The 21,608-nt window shown below is 32.8% G+C and overlaps 1 long non-coding RNA gene across 1 annotated transcript in view; it reads right to left on the bottom strand.

Annotated features, from left to right (window-relative positions):
- Positions 1-2,939: 2,939 nt before the first annotated feature.
- The window catches only part of LOC124961144 (uncharacterized), a 64,259-nt gene continuing 45,590 nt past the window's right edge, over positions 2,940-21,608 (bottom strand). The window contains exon 3 of the long non-coding RNA XR_007104244.1: positions 2,940-3,053. This is a non-coding gene — a long non-coding RNA (uncharacterized LOC124961144). The remainder of the gene's footprint in view (positions 3,054-21,608) is intronic.

The following is a 21,608-nucleotide window of genomic DNA, read 5'->3' as shown; positions in this document are numbered from 1 at the left end:
AACTTCTATTTGTTAAATGATAAATCCAGCTCTGAAAAATATATTGATGAAGTGAGAGAAAAATTATCCAAAACAAAGAGTCAAAGGAATATATTACAAGTATTATCCTAGTGCGGGGGCGTCCGGAATTCCATCCAGTGCTTGACAAAGATCCTCTGGAGGATGATTGCAAAGGCTCATCCTAAAAGGAATTGCCGGATGTTTTGCTCCGGAGCATGGTGTTTTCTCTGCTGTGTTTTTCCGATAATATATTACTCATTTCAGTCTGAACGAATTGCTTAAGAGGATGAAGGGAATACAACAAAAATTCCAGAAAATATTACCTACAATCTGAAAAACAATGGGTCTTTACCACTAACAAAATTAAAAATAATTTTGCAACCGTACAATGAGTCCCTGAAAGCCTCTGGAGAAAATAGTTGTAGATCTGCCTTTGTCTCCAACAGGCTGGTTAAATTTTAACGATGGTTTCGTTCATGTGTGATGGTGAGGTAAGAGAATAAGGTTTCATAACATTCCTTCCTTCCTACAAAGCATATGTCACCCCTATAATAAACGTTGGTACACAATTACAATTGAGACCGCTGCCCTCCTGTACCCCTTAACTCAGCAATTCAGATATTAACCAGATGGACCTAGTAGAGATAGTCACATGAGATTACTTGTCTATTATTTTAACCACGAGAATATTAAGAATAGTTTTAGGTCACATAGAGTTTAGATAATAATAGTTTGATATTTTAAAACAATTGTGAATAGGTAAGGATAATCTGTAAGGTTACTGTTTTCTCATAATTTTCTGTTCCTTGTTAAAAACAATTTCTGCCTATGCTTTGAAACTTCTTTAATATTAACCACAAGATTGTCATTATAGCCTGAAGAAAAATGTATATAAACCCAGCCTTCTCCAGAATAAAGTGGGAGTGATTGCACCAGAACTAGAGTCTGTGTCTTTCATTCTCCATCCATCGCCGACGCTGTCTCCCCGCGCCCGTTTACCGGTGTGGAACCCATGAATTCCTGCTAGGGCTGGACCCCGGCATCCTAGGAAACAGAAAATGTCTGTAAATCACAGCATCTATAGACAGCTATGTCTGCAACATCTTTTAACCATGATATTTGCTAGCCATGATTTTGCTATTTGTTTTTATTACAGACACAGATGGCCCCGGTTGATCTTTAATTTGTTAGGCTCAAAGTAAAATATTATCTTCTCCAGAGGTTGCCCAACTTTAGAGTTTAAGGTCTTCCAAATAAATCTGTTTCACACTTCAATTTAACCAAAGACTGGACACAAAAGTTAGCACATTCTCCTAGGTCTTCCAAGTTGCTCAGACTTATATACCCATATTGCTTTACCACAATCATTGAGGGATTGTGTGTGCATATGTGTGCGTGTGTTCTGTGTTGTTTAACATTTTCTTAGAGCTCTTCATAACTCTGACAGAATGATTTAATAGGAAAAGTGGAACGTATATCCTTTCTGCAAAGAAAAAAACCAAGCTTCCCTTTCTATTCCCCCTCTACAGTATTGATTTATTTCAAATGCTACTTCTATTTGGAAAGATTTTTGCTGTCCTTAAATATTATTTCAGTTTTTCTTTAAACATTTTTTAATATTGTGGGGTAGAGGCTTAGCCCTTTCACAAGAAGTATCACATTAGCGTAAATTCTTTGGCACTATACAGCAAGTTTTCAATGAAATGATAAAATTATTTCAACTATTCATAAATACTTTTAAAATGTTAAAACAATAAGGAAAGTAGGTTTTCTGCTTTGTGGATATGTCTATGCTGGGGTACTATTTTAGTAATACTGTTTGTCACCTGTGTCTACTTGTAAATATGTAATGGCATTGCACTGATTTATTTAATATGTTTTTCGTTGAAAGTCTGTCATGTTCCAGAAACTTTTGAGGTATGGATAATAAGTAATGAGTAGTGTTGAAATATTTGAACAAAAATAACTTAGTATCTTAAGATATAATACATAAGAAATAGACTGGTAGAAAATAAAAAAAAACTGTTGAATTCAAAATCATTCTACAGATGATTAAAATGATATTAAGAAATAAAGGAGGGACAAACAGGCCAGAGAAGCTAACTTATACTTTTGATATGCAAGAGAAAAGTGCTTTTCTCATTATATTTAGCAAATGAATACACAAGTTTTTGATAACATATTTTCTTACTTTTGATTTATCTTATATTCAGTTGTGGAGAAGCTTCCTTTATAAAAATTTTTTCCTTTGATATCTCTTTCAGTGTAAACAGTCATCTGCAATTACCTACTGATGAACAAATATATGCTAAAAAAACACAGGAACATAGATCAAAGCTCAGTAGCTGTTGATATAAAACCTGATGTCAGTCACAGAGTAAATTGACAGAAAAAGGTAATTGTCTCACTCCTCAAAGTCTCCTGTAATACCTACCTTCTCACCACTGGTTTTGCCATTGAAATTCCACTTCAGATGGATTACAATGTCAGTAGTGCCCTCTAGAGTTATGTGCTAGATCACCAACTACATATATGGTGACTAGCACATATATGTATGTTAGGAATTAACAGGACTGGTTCAGTGGTCCTAATATAGGTCTTTCTCATTTCCAAAGCTATCCTTAAAGTAGCTCTCCTATCCACTGGACAAAATTGGAACAATTTAAGCAACAAACTAATCAAATAATATCAGACATAGGCAAAACACCTACCAAAAATATACTGATAAAAATAAATGATTGAATAAATTGGAGAAGAATGTCTCATGCAAAAGAATCCCATCAGGCAGGGAGAAAAATCTACAAGGTGGATCTGATGAACCTCACTCTTAACCCATGTGCTGTTTCTTAGGGCAAAAGGAACAGGAGAGTGAAAACTTATTTTCAATTTTGTCTTCTTGCTTATACTATTATAAGAAGTGATTAACATAGTGGCTCTTACTTTCATTTTGGCTAGTGGTTTTAATTTCCAACTCTGACATCTGGTGGCTCAGCTATCTTTACTTCAGTTGACTCCATGATTCACTTTTGTATTGTCCATATTCAAAGATATCCCTGCCTCATGGAAAAAAATTGAACAAATTTCAAAAGATTAGTGTTTTATAAAACACCTAACCAATACTTCTTCAAAACTGTTAAGATTATCAAAAGCAAGGAAAGTCAAAGAAATTGTCACATAAGCCTAAAAGGACATAACAACTCAATGACATACGGTATTCAATCCCCTGTACTTGAAGAAATTTAGATAGGACTTTTTTCAACACATGGAGTCTAACTAATATGATTATTTTACCATTTAAGTTCTGAGTGTTTAATTTGAAAACTCCTCTTTGTGATGAATTGATTACACTGTTTTTGTCAGTTTGTGGTCACTATAATGAAATACCTGAAGCAGGCTACTTAACAGAAAAAAAAGAAAGAAGTTTATTTAGCTCAGAGTTCTGGAGGTTCAAAGTTCAAACAGGATAGGGCCAGCTCTGCAATGAGGATCACCCTGTGACTGTATCACCTCATGGAACAGAGAGCAAGGATCAGAGTACATGTGAACTCAGGCAAGTGATGTGCCTTGCACAGGAGCAGAGAGAAGATAGGAGGGGCAGAGCAAATGAAAACCTTGCAATACTCCAATGGCTTAGGGACCTCCCACCATGCTCCATCTCTTAAAGGTCCTCCCAACGACCCCGACCCGGGGAACCAAGTCCCAACATGTGGACCTTTGGGGACACAAACCATATTCTTGCCTCAGTATATGAGCCTTATCTGAAAATTAAGTAAAATTTATCCAATGAAATATTGAAAAATGCCACATCAAGAATAGTGTTTTTGCTTTGATTTTGGTGTGTTTTTTTTGTTTCTAAGAAATGACGATATTCTGATTTAAGACCTATTTTAGTTATTGCTGCTTTTGAAAACATTTATTTCCTACAACAAACAAGCATACTTTCAACAAAAATTCTAAAAATTCACTTTTTGGGCATCATAATAGAACACAGAGAATGATATGAATCAATAAGTTTGTAAGGAGATGATTAGATAATTACTGATAAAGTGAAAGGTAAAAATTGCATATCTTATGACTCTCTCCATACTGAATACATATATAGAGCTACAGATCAGCACAATTATTCTCAAGAAACTCATATTTATCCATCTCATAGACTTCATAGAGTACAGATTGGAAAACTTTCTTTTTTTCTTTTTCAGAAAATGAAGTTGAAAGCATAAAAGACAAAGTTTTTATTACCCAGTGTCACAAAAATAAGGAATAGATATTTTCTTGAAGATTTCCTAGGAAATTGACCTCCACACTGGGAAATTTATAAACACCTAAGTGAAATGTAACCATATGAATATGTCTTCAACCTTATCTAGATTTAAAAATACAACAATTATTTTCTCTATATTAGTGAGAGTCGAATTAAATGAACAAATGTATACATTTTATAATTTATGCATTTTTATAATTTTAACTAATTATAATAAAATTGTACTGTGCTATAATCTTATAAATTCTAAAATTATCTATTTAAGACTTGAAATTAAAGTGGCCATGAAAAAGCTTTAATATAGATTTCTGAATATGCCAAAAGTTTATACTGATCAATAAAGAATAGAAATTTTGAGCTTCTAATATCTCCAGCTTAATTAGTGTGTATACTAACCTATAAAGTACATATCCAAATTAAAAGACATTGCAAATAAGACTCTGTTACTCAGTGGAATCATCTCTATACCTAGATGGATCTATAGCATAAGTACTTTATTTTAATTATGGAAAGACAATTCAATCAGGAATATAAATTAAGCCCAAAGGTATTTAATCAATAAATCTCACTAATTATGGGAAAGAAAATACACAACATAAACATTTATTTTACCAAAATATATGACTGAATCCCTGAGATGTGTAGCCTAATTGATAAAACTATTTTAGATAGTTAATTGTGTATGTAAAGTATTTTGAGAGGAATAATGAGAGACTTAAATTGAATAATAGAATAAAGAAGAAATGCTTGCAAATGATCTGCTCTGATAATCATAAAATATTAAACATTCATTCAGGGTCATTTCAATGCTGACAAATACAAACTACATAATTCTCACCTTGACAAGGTGGATCTACTGGACTGAGGAGATTGTAAAGAACCTTGATAAATGTCATCATTCTAAATGGAGAAAAACTGAAAGTATTCCCCCTAAAAACTGGAACGAGGCAGAGATGCCCTCTTTCACCCCTTCCATTCAACATCATCCTTGAAACTCTAGCCAGAGCAATTAGACAGACCAGAGAAAGTAAAGGGACATGAATAGGAAAAGAAGAACTCATACTATCACTATTTGCCAAGACATGACTCTATATTTTGAGGAGTCGAAAAATTCTACCAGAAAACTTCTAGAACTCATAAATGAATTCAGAAAAGTAGTGGGATATAAAATCAGTCCTCGTAAATCTAATGAATTTTTATTCATAAGTGATGAATCCTCTGAAAGAGAAGTTAGGAAAACTACCCCATTTACAAAAGCCTCAAAAAAAATTAAATACTTGGGAATCAATCTAACAAGAGGTGAAAAACCTCTATAATGAGAATAAAGAACAGTAAAGAAAGAAATTAAAGAAAACCTTAGAAGTGGAAAGATCTCTCATGTTCTTGGATAGGCAGAATTAATATTGTCAAAATGGCCATACTACCAAAAGTGCTATACAGATTCAATGCAATTCCAATTAAAATCCCAATGACGTACCTCATAGAAATAGAGCAAGCAGTCAAGAAATTCATTTGGAAGAATAAGAGATCCAGAATAGCTATAGCAATCCTTAGCAGGAAGAGTGAAGCAGGGAGTATCACAATACCAGACCTTTAACTATGCTACAGAGCAATAGTAACAAAAATGGCATGGTATTGGCACCAAAATAGACAGGTAGATCAAAGGTACAGAATAGAGGACACAGAGACAAACCCAAATAAATGCAGATTTCTCATATTGGACAAAGGTGCAAAAACATACAATGGAGAAAAGATAGCCTCATCAACAAATGTTGCTGGGAAAACTTGAAACCCATATGCAGCAAAATGAAACTAAACCCCCTGTCTCTCACCCTGCACAAAACTCAACTCAGAATGGATCAAGGACCTTGGAATTAGACCAGAGACCCTGCACCTTATAGAAGAAAAAGTAGGCCCAAATCTTCATCATGGTTTAGGACCAGACTTCCTTAACATGAATTTCAATCTTGATTGACATAAATCTCTCTTTTTTTTTTTTTTTTTTTTTTTTTGCAAAAGTGAGTCATACAATGAATAATTCTGGATACTATTACATATATACTCTGAGACTTGGACATTTTCTGTCATCAAAATAAGTAGTAAATCCACTTTTAAATTCTTTTCTTCACTCTAGATTCTGCATATGAGAAAAAGTATTTACCCTTGACTTTCTGATTCTAGCTTATGTCATTTGGTATAATGTTTTTAGTTCTATACATTTATCAGCAAATGACATAATTCCATTCTTTATGGCTAAGTAGAACTACATTGTGTACATATACCACATTTTCTGTGTCCATTCATCTTCTGATAGACACCTAGGCTGGTTCCACAACATGGCTATCAGGAATTGTACTGCTATGAATTGGAATTCATATATTACTACAGTATGCTGATTTGATTTCCTTTGGATAAATACTAAGGAGTCTTTTGAGAAATCCTATTCCTAGTCTTTTGAGGAATCTCCATACTGATCTCCATAGTGGTTGTACTTATTTGTGAAGTATATGTTCTCTCACATGTAGAAGCTAGAAAGATAAAAGGAAAGAGAGGGTAATGAAAATAGAAAAGAGACCAGTAGAGTAGAAAAAGGGGATCTGGGGAGGGAAGAGGGAAGATAAAGGGGAAGTACAGGGGAATAAAATCAACTAAATTTAAGCTACATGCATGCATGAATATATAACAGTGGATTCCACTTTTCTGTATAATTACTATGTACCAATGGGAAACAACATATATGTAAATAAATAGAAAGAAAACAAGAATAGTAGAGGAAGGAGACCAGGGGAGAAGAGGAGGGAAAGGAAAGAGGAAGGACTCCTGAATGAACTGGAAAAATTATGTGATGTGCATATATGAGTGTCACAATGAACACTACCATTTTGTATAATTAAAATGCACTAATAGAGGCTGGGGATATAGCTCAGTTGGTAGAGTGCTTGCCTCAAAAGCACAAGACCCTGGGTTCAATTCCCCAGCACCACAAAACAAAAGAAAATAAAAACCCAAAAAAATTGAAAGAAAGGAAAAAAAAAAGAAAATGTACTAATAAAAACAAATAATCGTACAGCAAAATAAAATAAAGAAAAATAAGATACAAAAAGAGACTAATGGAAATATCAATGTGCAAAATTAAGATGATTACAAAAAAGAAAGAGTAGAAACTGACTAAAGGCTTAACTTACATGCAAGTTGCTGAGCCAAATATAACTTGAATTTGCAAGTTTTTCTTGAAACCGATCACAGTTTTATGTTGCAATTTACTTTTTGTTGAAATCGAAGCATCATTAAAAAACTTTCTTTTCAACATTTGGATTTATTTCATCATCATTTTGTCAGAAATGTAGCCATTGATTTTTGTGTAAAAATTAAGACAAAATGTGTATTTCTTATTTTCAAAGTCCTTCTCTGTGAAATACAGAAATTCTGGATGACAAAATAAAGCAAAATATTTGTACAAATTTAAAACATTCTTTTTCTGGGTAGAGAATTTGTTCCTTTAAATATGTTTCTTAAAGTAAGCAAGAGGACAAAAAGCTAAATAACAATGATCTATATTTTTGTCAGGACTTGGGTTTTTAACTAAAATTTAATTTCATAATCATATATACTCAAGTTTAACTATATCACTTCATAAATGCATAAAGTAGATGAAAATACCTAAATATGGGAAGATATGGTGCACATTCATCTTATGACTTCCACGACTAGTGCAGTGTTTTCTGAGGATATCTGTTCCATAGCCAGAGACAGCACAAACTTCAACACAGGCAACTTTTCTCGATCTCTTGACCACTTTGTTCTGTTTTCTTCTATTTTCTTCTATTATCATTTTGCAGTTTCTCAGGGTTCAGAAATCATTATTTCTTTTGACCTTTAATAACCCCACTAAAACATCTCGTAGACCCTTTCAGTTGTTTTCACGAATTTTCTCTTAACGTGTGCCATTCTCTTTTATGTGTCAAGGTACATTTTATTTTCTGCTCTGCAGTTGGCTTTGTTCTGCTCTCTTGTTATTTCTCTGAGGCTGCTCATTGAATTCCCTTTATACCCATGCTTTCTTCCTGCGATGCTGTCTAATCCCCTAGTACTACTTCTGCTCCTCCATGGAGCGCCTGTTGTGCTCTCACTTTCTAGATGCACTAGTTCCCTTCATGCTATTTTTAAGACCTTCACTGAAAGGTGCACCTGATGTTTGGTTTAGTGTGCTGCAATTCTTCCTCTAATATTTGGAAAGTATTCATACTTTAGAGGAGAAAGATGAGGTAAAAGCAAATCCTTCAATAATACTGTCCCAGGTACACATAAAAGTTATTGGAAGCATATTTTCTGTAGTTATTAAGACACGATGAGAAGGCGGTTTGGATATTCTTTTTACTTTGATCTCCTAGCCATTTTGGGTGGATCTCACTTTGACAACTTCCAGCCCTTCCTAGAAGGACCTATGTGGCCATTCCACCTGGCAATTCTAACCCCACTTCCAGACTATCTTAAAAGTAATTTGTTACATGAGCCTATTTTTAGGTTAGTAGTGCTCTTGGTTATTTTTTAACCCACACAATACTGATAAAAATCTGTGTTTTCCCTCAGGATGTGAACCAATGACATCAAAAAGGAAGACATATTCAAGTTAGTATGGATGCATACAGGTATTCCTGATGAGATACCATATTTATGAAAGCTAACATATAGCCATGAAAAGAGAAAAGAATATAGATGAATGAATTTTTATATAAACAGGATGAAATGATGTATATGATACATTTTTATTTGTCAAAAATGTATTTAGTGTTGAACACATGTACAGCCATGTACCACATAATGAGGGGAACATTTTCTGAGAGATGCATTGTTAGGCAGTTTCATTATTAAGCATATGATAGTGTATTTTAATAAATTACAATAACCAAGACAGCTGATATAATACCATGGGATTATTATTATTTATGTAGTAATTCCTTGACCAAAATATCATTATTCAGAGCATGACTATATTTTCACTGTTTACATGCAAAAGTTAAAATATATTACACATATTTTATAAATTATATAGACCATTTCAAAAATATTTTAGCATATTTACATAAGAACAATGATAATTCCTTCTCTATTGTTAGAATTTTAGAACATGTGCTGCTAAAGAAAATAATTTTAGCAGTTTTCCTGTTTTTATAATGTAACATTACACCAAGAAATGTTGAATACCATTAAATATTCTACAAAGACATTAATACTAATGATGGGAATTCCATCGCCCTTACCTTTTCCTTGCGGGGTTGTACTGGGGATTGAATTCAAGGTACTCGGCCACTGAGCCACATCCCCAGCCCTATTTTGTATTTTATTTAGAGACAGGATCTCACTGAGTTGCTTACTGCCTCACTTTTGTTGAGGCTGGCTTTGAATGCTCAAGCTTCCTGCCTCAGTCTCCGGACCTACTTTGATGAATGCATTTTGTTGTTTTTTATCAGAGAAGGGAGAAAGAGTTTGGGATATATGAAGATAATTATAGACTTGGGAGAATTCCCATAATCTTTCAAAATTCCCATTATTTTATCATTTCTCTCTCAAACTTCCCATCTAAACCCTTCTCTTGCTTTCCCATCTCTTCTTATCCCTTCTTTTCCATCTTTGCTCTTTCACCCTGTTTTGCTCCCGTGATTTTACACTTTCTCATTCTCTTATATAGAATAACGTATAAGATACTCCCCCTAAGACTTTCAATCCCCCGTTTTTCCTTCTATCACCTTCTGTATCTTGCATGTGAGTTACAGTGCCTCTGTACAGATACTATGAAGGATATTTTACTTTCATGAACTAAAGTGAAAATTTTTTCTTGTACCACACAACCATCGGCGTGACTACATAGGCACATTCATAATCAGAATTGTAAAGTTGTAGAGAACCAATGTGTCAGAAGATTAGGCTTACTACTACACAACAAAATCAAGAACAATTTTTTTTTTTTGAGGTATCATAAGGTTCCTCCCTGTTATCCATGCAGCTGAATACCTGCACATATCTTTTACTTCCTGGCAACAAGAGATAAAGCAATGTAAAAAATGAAGATGATTTGTATTTTGTAATATATAATACTTGAGCAAATTTGAAGGTCTTTTCCCTATTATATGAAATAAAATCTTCCTTTGCTGACCTATGTTATACATGGTTCAAGTTTGGTCTTATTATTACATTTGGTTGATCTTATGTCAGCATTACTTAAATAGGGCAGAGAAAAGTAGCACTGGAAATGGAAGTTAAGTGAGTTGTACTCATTCTGGGTTTACCATAAGGTTTTATTTTACTTTGTATTTATTGATACTTTAATTATCAAAACAGAAGTTTATGTTAGAAGCAAATGTAGCTGTGGTCTATTGAACATTAGAATTTTTGTCCTTTGCCTAATATTCAACAAGATGATTTTGTGTGTACACAGAGACATATATTCTAATATTAGTGCTTAGATTTCCAATTTCTGAACTTTAGTTGTCAAATTATGCTAATAATACATTTTAATATGAAGACTGTGTGACTCTGTTCTTCCTGATGCCAGCATGTGAAATTTATATAGAACTAGTAGTATGATCTTCCAGAATTCAGAATTTAAAAACTGAAAATAAGAGCTAGACTAAATTGAATGGACTCTAGGTCACTCTAGTTGTGAAATTTGAGAATTAGATTTGGTAGTGTAAGAAACAAAGTAATCATGTTCAAACTCAAGGAAGTGTCAGATATAACTCTGTAATTCCTTAATTCTATAACTCTGGCAGTTATGGAACATGACAAGAAATGACCTGTTTTGTTTAAAAAATTAAGCATAATAATTAAAGACTTGATATAGATAATTCTTCATAAAAATGTGAATATACTTTTTAAATAACAGTTTTATCATATTTTTGAATTTTCCCCAAGATTTCAAGTTAATTCAATATTTGAATAAAAACATTTATTTTATATCAATCAACCTATCCAAATATATTAATTTATTCCAAATTTCTTAAAGACTTTCTTTCAGAGATTCTAATCTATGTAAAATACAAATTTCAAGAAAAGTTCTAATGGTTAGCATGTTGTCCTATAGGCTTAATTTTTATTGCACTTTAGAGACTATCCAAAGAAAAATCAATGCAGAAGATCAATTATGGAATAAACCCTTTTATCCCCACCCATTTTTCTGCATCTATGAAAACGTGTATTTATTTATTCATTCATAGCTATTAAAGTACATACCATAAGTCAGTCAGTTTTTCAAGAAACCATATGACAAATTTAACACAACAGAAAAAGTATCTCTTCTCATGGACCTTATATTCTAGGTTAAGGAACTCAAGAAGAAAATATAAAATATTTCACAGAAACATAATTTCTAAGAAGAACAATAAAGTACTACAGCAAACATTAATGGTGGGAAAGTATCAAAGGATATTTTCAAAGCATTCAAAGTTGCAAAGGATGAGGAACCACCGGGCTCCTCCTTCACTGCTAGTTGGAGAATAAGTAGGGAAGTCATTTGGCAAACTGTTAGGCATTCTCTACCAAAGTTGAGCATGAGCAAATTGGACAACCCAATAACTCCATTCCTAGGTAACATCTCCCAGAGATATGCATTCATATCTTTACCAAAAGATATATAAGAAAACAATCATAGCAGCATGATATGCAACAGCCCCTCAAAGGAGAACAAACAAATGCCCATTTATAGTATAATAAATAAATAAATTGTGGTTATTCACATCAGGGGGTATTATACAGTGATAAGAATGACTGATAAACAACTGTATCACCCAAAGGACACCACAACAAATGATCCCATTTATATGAAATACTAGGTTGGTAAGTCCAAACTGTACTGTTAAATGACAGGACAGTGTCATCTTGGAAGTGGTAAATTCTGAGTTAAAAGGGAATCATTTGTTTGTTGGATTGCCGATAATGTTTAGCTTCTTCATTTGGATGCTGGTTTCTGGATTTGGGTGCTTCATTTGTCCCTGACCATGATCTTGCCTAAAGCTGACTTTCTGCTTTCTTCCATAGTGCATTGTCAATAACATTCAAAAGTTATGTATCAGTGAGTTATGAAATATCTCTGCTTCATAATGTTTTAGGAGGTGATTTGGTCTCATTAGTTCTCACAACAGGGTGTAAATAGAAAGTGCTATTGAATAATGAAGCAAGTGAGATTGAGATTGCATCCCCAAAACATGAGCTGGTAACATGAATAACAAAAATAGCCTCTGGCGTTCCTCAATTCTAGTCTTTGAATTTGTAAAATTCACTGAATTATTAGTGTCCACATCTTATAGGTTTGTGTCTTTTAGTACCACATTTAATTTCAACCTAACATCAGTTTATATTTGAAATTTAGTCTAAGTATTGACATAAAAAAGTGGAACGGTCTATCTACTGTTTGTAATAATCTACAATATAAAGTATATTAAAGGATGTTTCTTTCAATATCACCAACAAAAATTATTTCTAACATTTCCCTGGTTGGATATATTGAGACTATGCTCCTATTGCTATGAGATTTTCCTCATTTTTTTTTGCAAAACTATATATGTCAAAGTCAATTCTTATCAAGCCGAAACAGTTTTGCTTTTCAAGATTATTTTTTACAACTAAAATTATTTAATGTTCTCAATTCTTATGAAAATAAAATAAAATTATGAGTATCTGAAGATGACTTGAAAGAAATATAACAAAAATTAAGAGATTATAGTTCCAAAAATTTGAATTCATGCCACTCCTTGTAAAGCCTGATACAAGGACATGTGCATATAATATTGCAATCAGATTACACTTGAGGATTTTTTTATACTTGAGGATATTTCTAAAGATAGTAAAAATATTTCTAATATATTAAAAAAATTTATTGTCATAATTGATCATTGCAATTAATAGTTTAACATTTCAATGTATTTGAAAAATATTATATACCCAAATATTGAAGTAATTGTTCATTGTAACAAAAAGACACAATCAGAATCTTTGTGTGAAATTTGTGCGTACATATTTTGTATTTTGATATTCTTAGGCCTGTGCAGAGTAATTCAAAGATTACTGGTTGTATTGCTATTAAATATGCACCCAACACAGCCAGTGCTACTGATCTCAAGTCTTTATCTTTACAGCCTCCAACACTTTCTACCCAAAATAAGTAGTTGACAAATGTTTGGTGAATAAATATAGCTGTACAAATGATTTAATACAACTACATGTGAAGTAGAATGATTTCTTATACAATGACTTTGATTAGGTTAACTGACCCTACTCAATTTTGAAAATAGTAGTCTCTGACATGATAGCACAAGAAATTTTGAATTTTTTATTCTCCTAACATTGTCATAAAGATCATAGATGACAAAATTAGATGCTCCTTTAATTATGTCATTAGCCAAAGTAACTTTCAGCTAGATTAAATTTTAAGGGGCAAAAATTTAGGGCCATGTAGAATATAACATGAATAAATACTTATCTAGAAATATGAGAGAAAAAAATCCCAAAATGAATAGCAAAGTAGTTCCACAGAAATAGATTGATTACCATAATTATATTTAAGTTAAAGGAATCCCACACTTCTCTACACTGTCAAATTTTATAAATGAATTTGGGAAATATGATTAAGAACATATATTAGAAAGTAAAGATTACTATCCTTATGAATTTCCATTGTAAAGAATTGTATGAAAAACTTGCCCTGGATAGAAGTATCAGACAGGTAAATACATGAATAACATACAGAATTGTTTAAAAAAAAGAAAAAAGAAAAAAAAAGGTAATAAGATTTTTTAAAAATTAAAAAGCAATGTATCTATTGTGTGTTTCTGTTTTCCTCTTTTCCCCCAGGTGTGTAAACTAAGAATATTTATTGCAACTTTTAAATATCATTCCATATCTTTAGTACACTGCTATTAAAATTTGCTGTCCTGGGATATAATGAAATAGAATATTTCTTTATTGTTATTATATGTATTTGGTGAACTATATTCAGAACACATGATTATTGTTAGAACAAGAGTTGTGAGAAAGATTAGTGAAAAGACCTGGAGTTAATAAGTTATCTTCTGTGAAAAGCCTGAAAGGGCCCCAGGAGGGATAATTTTCAGATAAACATTAGCCTCTATCTCAGGCAGTCTTTTGCAGTAGGGGTGAAAATCAGACATAAGCAAGTGAGAACTGGTTTTGGAAAGAAGAAAACTGTTTTGATATTAGAGTGCTTTGTTGTGGGAATCTCTCAGCCTGTCTGCGTGGATGAGAAAAGGGTTAACTGCTGGAGGACAATGTTGGCTATAAACCAATCAATTACCCATAGACTTATCAAATCAAAAAACACACAAGAGCCAATACTCTTTTTAAATGAGAGGGGGCGGGACAGGATCTGGCCATACCAGATCTGACTCCTAACCACAAGGAGGAGTCCAACTCTCTTTTATTTATAATCACACAGGTGAAGGGGGACAAGATGGGAGGAACTTCTTCTGTGATGGACAGGATGGGGTGGAGTTAGGGGAGCCATTTTCTCAGGGAAACTATCACAAAACCAGACAGGGAACCACACCCACACAGCACCACATACTTCCCAGTCAATCTGGGACATTCCTCTGTGGTAGCTAGTTCCTAGAAGCCAGACCTCTGTGTCCCATGGCTCAAACTAGTCCGATTCTGCTAGGTAAGGATGGCTGTCCACACTTTGTGTTCCTCCAAAGGGCCACAATACATTAACAGAAGAAACAGGAGAGACAGATGAATGCAATTGAGGCAGTGTGATTAGGAACCAAAAAAGCTCTTTCTTGGAACAATAGTGAAAAAGAAAGCTGAGAAACACAGCATTGAGGAATGGGAAATGTATCTAAAAAAAGAAAGAGGAAAAGTAAATTAAAAGGTACCATCTTGCTAATTCAATACATTTTTATTTGTTCTGTTTTGAGCACCACAATCTTATAAGACTGAATTTGAAAAACTGAAATAATAAACTCTCCCATAAATTAAAAAAAATCAAAGAAGAAATTCAAAATTTAAATTAAAGGTGAATTGTTTAATACGTGTAAAAAATACCAATCTTCACTGCTTTAGACACACACAAAGTATGTGTATATGTATGAAAATTTGAAATGCAAATGAATAAATCTGCAAAATCTACTTCCTGAAATTACATAACACTATTGGAATAAATTTTATGTCTTTATAAAAAATGAAACTTTTATGACAAACAGATATGCTATGTTTTTCCTGGAAATCATACACTTTACTCATTGTAAAACAACAAATAAAAAATGGTCAGTATAAAGAAACAGAGTAAGTGAAAAGAATTCCCATCGGCTTCTTAATCTGAGAAAAGGGACATATTGCCTTAGCATATACACAGAACTGCATTCCAGAGAGAAAGGAAAAGTGGTCTGTTTACTTGTGAATTTGAAGGAAACATTATAAAAATGAAACAAAATATAGGTTTGAAAATTTTGTAATTTCCTTATGAGACTAGGAAATCCATTGGCTGAATTGTTAGACAGCATTTGGAATGTTGAAACATTTTCTTGAAGAAGATCGTAGCGGTAACTATGATTGCAGGCATCTAGTCACAGAAGACCAGTGATTACTCTGAGTCTTGAGACAAACCATTTAGGCAGAAACGACTTATACTAAAGAGAAAAAGATAGTATATATTGAAGCAATATCCCAGCACCTATATCTGAGCACATTAAATTTGTGACAGGGTATAAATCCAATACATAAAAATTAGAATGAAGTAGGAAAACAGGGCTAGGGATGCTCAAGTCATAAATATTAGGAAATTAATGATGTGTATGCTTTTGTATATTTTTCTTGCTACACTTTGGCAACCATAGTAATTTCTGTCCAGTATCCTTTTGAAAAAAAATTTTAAGAATAAGATTAAACATACAAAGTTATGTTTTTCCAATAATTGTTAATACTTTTCTAACGTAGTTCTCAATAAATACTAAATAGAAGCATAGGTAGTATTCACATAGCATGATTCCATAAATGGGTTTGAAATTCAAGTGAATTCATTAATGTCAAAATGGGCCAATTTAGTTAATGATGGTGACCTGAGAATAATTTCCTGAGATTTTTTTTTCTACTCAACATTGTATTGTCAAATGAAACAAAATGGACTAGTGGTGAAAATATGAAAGAATCTACAGTCATTGAAGTCCTAGTTACATGTAGGAGAAATCCATTATCCATTCACCTGTTAACGAGTACCTGAATTTGTTCCATAAGTTAACAATTACGAACTACAATGTTATAAACACTGATATATCTCTATCACTACACTACAGGGATTTTAGTATTTGGGGATAAATACCAAGTTGTGGGATAGCTGGATCATATGGTAGATCCATTTCTAGTCTTTTGAGGAGTCAGCATACTGCTCTCCAAAGTGGTTCTACTAATTTTCAGTCCAACCAATAACATATAAATATACCTTGTCCCCCACATCCAAACTATCTGTATTCTTGATAATTGCCATTCTAACTGGAGTGAGATAAAATCTCAATGGAGTTTTGATTTTCATTTCCTGATTGCTAGAGATGTTGAACATTTTTTTCGTGTATTTATTGGTCATTTGTGTTTCTTCTTTTGAGACATGTCTATGTAGTCATTTTGCCTATTTATCGACTGATTTATTTGTGTTTTTGGTGTTTGGGGAGTTCTTTAAATATTCTGAATACACACATATTTTTGCCAGGAGCAGCTGGCAAATATCTTCTCCCATTCTGAAAACTCTCTCCTCATCCTCTTGTTTCCTTTGCTGTACAGAAGCTTTTAATTTGATGCTATCCCAATAATTGATTTTTGGCTTTATTTCTTGAGCTTTAAGGGTCTTGTTAAGGAAATCCATGCCTGTTGCAATCTGCTGAAGTGTTGAGTCTAGGTTTTCTTTTAGCAGTTTCAAATTTTCTAGTCTAATTTCTAGATATTTCTTCTACTTTGTGTTGACTTTTTCACATGGTGAGAAATAGGGGTCTAATTTCATTTTTCTACATATGGATATCCAGTTTTCTTAGCTCATTTTGAAAATTATTTTATTTGTTCATTTTGTTTGCTTTTATTTCACTTCCCAGCACTAAACTTAAGATAGCCAGTTTCATATTACAAGTTACATTTATTTCTCATTCACAATTACATGGAGAATCTTATATTTGGGGGAACAAAATTCATGTGCATATTAGATGTCTTGCATGGGAATGGGGCTCTACCGTAAGTCTTCTACAGTTCATGCAATCATGAAAAGTGAATTTCAAGTCAGGCATCAGGGTGCACACTTCTAATGCCAGCTACTAAGAAGGCTGAGGCAAGAGGATTGCAAATTCAAAGGCAGCCTTGGCGACATAACTAAACCCTGCCTCAAAATTAAAAAAAAAAATAAAAATTATAAAGGGCTGGGGATGTATCTCAGTGGTAGGGTGCCACTGAGTTCATTTCTCAGGATTGCAAAAAGCCCAACCCAAACCAACCAAGCAGTCTGCCAACCAAGTAACACACAACTATTTGTTGGGTTCTATTGATTGAATGCAGCATTCCCTCAAAATTTGTTTGTTGAAACCTCCTCCCCAATGTGTTGGTGAAAAATCTTTGGAAGGTCATGAGGGTATAACCAAGGAGTGCAATTAGTGCCCTTGTAAGAAGAGCTGTGAGGGAAATTCATTCTCTCTCTCTCTCTCTCTCTCTCTCTCTCTCTCTCTCTTTCTTTCACTCTCCTCTCTCCTCTCTCTCCCTTTCTTCTCTCTTTCCCTCTCCCCCTCCCTCCTCTCTCTCCAGTGTGGGGATACAGCAAGTAGATGGCTTTTTACAAGCCAGGAAATGGGCTTTCACCAGACACTGCATCTGCCAGCTCCTTAGTCATGCATGGACTTCTCACCATTCCAAAGGGTCACAAATTAATGTTCATTATTTAAGCTATCTCCCAGCTTTGTTATAGCAACTCAAACTAAGACATGGAGTCAGTAGGAAGTCTGGTAAAAGCTGTCTGTTGATTGATGATCTCCCAGTACTGCTACTTTTGCATTAATTCTAGCCTCTGCAAATTCCTTCTTTATAACAACATAAACTTTGTTCTAAATGTTCTCAATGAAAGGTTATTCGTGATTTACCCTCTACCATATGGTTACCAATGGTTAATTCATTCTCATATAATCTGTAGGATCATCTAATGCATGATAGAAACCACTGGTTTCCTCCATTGTCTTTGGCTTCTCATATGTTGACTAGGTGCATCAGGTTTTGTCTTGAATCAAATAATTAGCATGTTTAGTTCATCCAGATAATTACACATTTGTGATCATTTAATGTATGGACACTTTGGACAATATTCTTATGGAAGGTTCAACTCTTCTAAATCTCAGGTCACTTGCAATGATGATTGAAAAGCCAACATTCTAATCAATCATTTCATTTAATAACTTTTATATAGGAATCTTCCTAAATATGGAAGATAAATGAACAGAGAGAAACTGAAGACATACATTAATTAGCTTAACTATTTTGCTTGGGGCTGGCCCTGCATGTAGCAGTGTATATTTTTCATTAAATAGAATAATAAAAAATCAAATACAATTAACTGAACTAATATGAAGGGACAAGATAAATGCTACATCCTAATAGAATTCCAATGCTAACAACTTCAAGCCATAGCTGTCTTATTTGTGGACTAGAGCAAATAACGTTAAGCTAAAGAACCAACTAATGGATGATTAATGTTCCTTATTAAATTAGATGAAGGAAAATAACAATGTTTAGTTGTTAGCAAGTCACTATAGTGGAGGAAAAAAAGAAACTTTGACAAGGATAATTTTTCTGGAGTTTTATTTTATAAAGATGGTGAATATAATTATCCAGAGAAATGGAAACTATTATTGACTGTACATTTTCCTTTAATTTTATATTAAAGTACAGCTTATTACTTAGGGTTGCCTTTGGAAATGACTAGCAGGTATACCCAGGTTAAATACTTATGTGTACATAATACACATTACACTTAAGATTTGATTTCAAGATTTTATGTTTATGGTAGCTTTATAGCTTTTGTGGATAACTATTAAAGGAAAATATGTGTCATAGTTTTATCCAAAGAGTTTGTTCTCATTATTTAATATAACCATTTTACATAACTCTTTTCTTTTTGATAGTGACCATATAACCAGATATAGAAAACTAAAACTTCCTCAATACTGTATCTGAGAATCTACTTTTGTGCATAATTATATAATTTAAAAAAATGATGAGGAAAGTGTCCCAGACGAAGGCTAAAATGTCTTGATGCTAGAGGAATTTCTAAGTTTATAACATCAAACAGTCCTTACAATATACACTAAATAAAATGAAATAAGTATATGCCAGTACTCAAATGTTAACAGACTCCTCTGTTTCCCTTTTCCCCCAATCTTCTGGATGTTATTTAAAAAATGAGACTAGGAAAGAGAAGTTGCCACTTTTCTATTTAAGATGAGTTGACTAACATCTTAAATTGTATTGTCTATATCATTTTAATATAATATGAAAGAGACTAACCAATTACTATTATTAGTACTGTTACTATTATTATTATTATTACCTCATTACTCAGTTCTCTCAATTAATATCATTACCATGGGTGCTTCAAAAGCACTTATCTTTAAATAATCTTGAGAATTATAAAGTGAGTTATCTTTAAGAGTACTATTGTAGACATATGATAAATATATACATATATAGAAAAATATTTGCTTATATGTATATATGCATGTGTGTGTGTGTATATAGATATATATATAGATATATATATATACAAACACAAAAATCACATATACCTAAACTTTCATTTATTCTATTCCAAATGTTTTTCATTTCTCTGCAAAGATCTTTTCTAAAGGTATAAATACCATTTCGTCTTCAGAGTTTTAACATATTTTGTAAGGTCAATATGTTGGAAATTACCACTTTTTTAAATAAGAAAGTATTTAATTCTCTATTTTTGAAAGATATTTTCTCTAGGTATACATCACTGGGTTGACAGATTTCTGTTTATCTGTTTCCTTTAGCAATCCACTGTTTTATTTCTAGTATGATTGCTAACAGGAAATGTACCACAATTTTTATTTTTGACCATGTGTAGATGAGTTACCATCCTATTTTACCAAACATGAAAATTTATATTTCTTGTCCAACGTTTTAATATAATATGCCTATGTTTAATTTACTGTTTTTGTTTTTCATTCTACTTTTCCTGATTTATGTTCTTGAAGGTTCTTGGATCTGTGCTTTGGCATCTGTTGCTAATTTTGATGACATTTTGGTCATTTTTCCATAATATTTCCTATGTTTCATTCTTCTTTTCTTTCCAGGATTCTAATTTCACATATGTTATAACATTTGATGTTATCAGTCATGGTGACCTTTTTCTTTTCTTTTCATAGGTTTATTCTGATCTCCTTGAGTTTTAATTTGAAGAATTTCTACTGACCTGTGTTCAGATTTATTGATTTTCTTCAGTTTTGCTTAATCTCCTGATGAAACTATTGGAAAGTGTTCTTTACTTCTTATGAAAATATGTATTTTTATAACTGGTACTTTATTTATTCAATTTGATAGCTTCCCTCTCTTCGCTTAAGTAGTCTATTTGATTTTGCATGTGGCTTACCTCCTCTATTGGTCTTTAACATACTAAAGTCTTGCCATTCCAACACATGTATCATTATCGAGTCTGATTATAGTAATTGCTTTGTCTTCTCAGACAGAGTTTTGTTTGTTTTCTTGCCTTTTGTCATATTTTACACTAATCTATCAGAGGTCATAATGCAGCATGGGACCTCATGTATGGAGGAGGCAAAGAAGATTCTAGATGGAAAGTCAGAGGTAAAAAATGAACAGAGAACAAGATCTGTGGTAAATATGTGTGCACATTTTATGGCTACTGACTACTGCTGACATTAAAAGTAACATTGTATTTTTGCTTTAAAAGGTTAAGATTACATTATACAATAAAATTACATAAGGTAATAGATACAAAAGGAAAGGGTAAGAAGCTGATGTTGTTGAGGACATGAAATGATATTGCTTAAATGGATAAATTGATATCATGATATGTTATATGAGCTTGTTGTCATTTCTTTTGTAATTGTTAGAAGAGAAACAGAGTATAAACAGTTCAGCTGGTAAGTAGGAGAAGAAGAAAGAGAAAAAAATTTATTTGAGCCATAAAAGGGGTAAGAAAATAGGGAAAGTTAAATAGAACATGTGAAACAAGTGAAAAGCCCAAACGATTTTGGTCAATATAACCCCAAATATCTTTTTAAGTACCTATAGAAGGACTAAAACTCTAATTAAAAGCCTAAATGTACAA

Source organism: Sciurus carolinensis, chromosome 12, assembly GCF_902686445.1.
Source record: "Sciurus carolinensis chromosome 12, mSciCar1.2, whole genome shotgun sequence".
Classification (NCBI taxonomy): Eukaryota; Metazoa; Chordata; class Mammalia; order Rodentia; family Sciuridae; genus Sciurus; species Sciurus carolinensis.
This window is presented reverse-complemented; position numbering and strand designations above follow the sequence as displayed.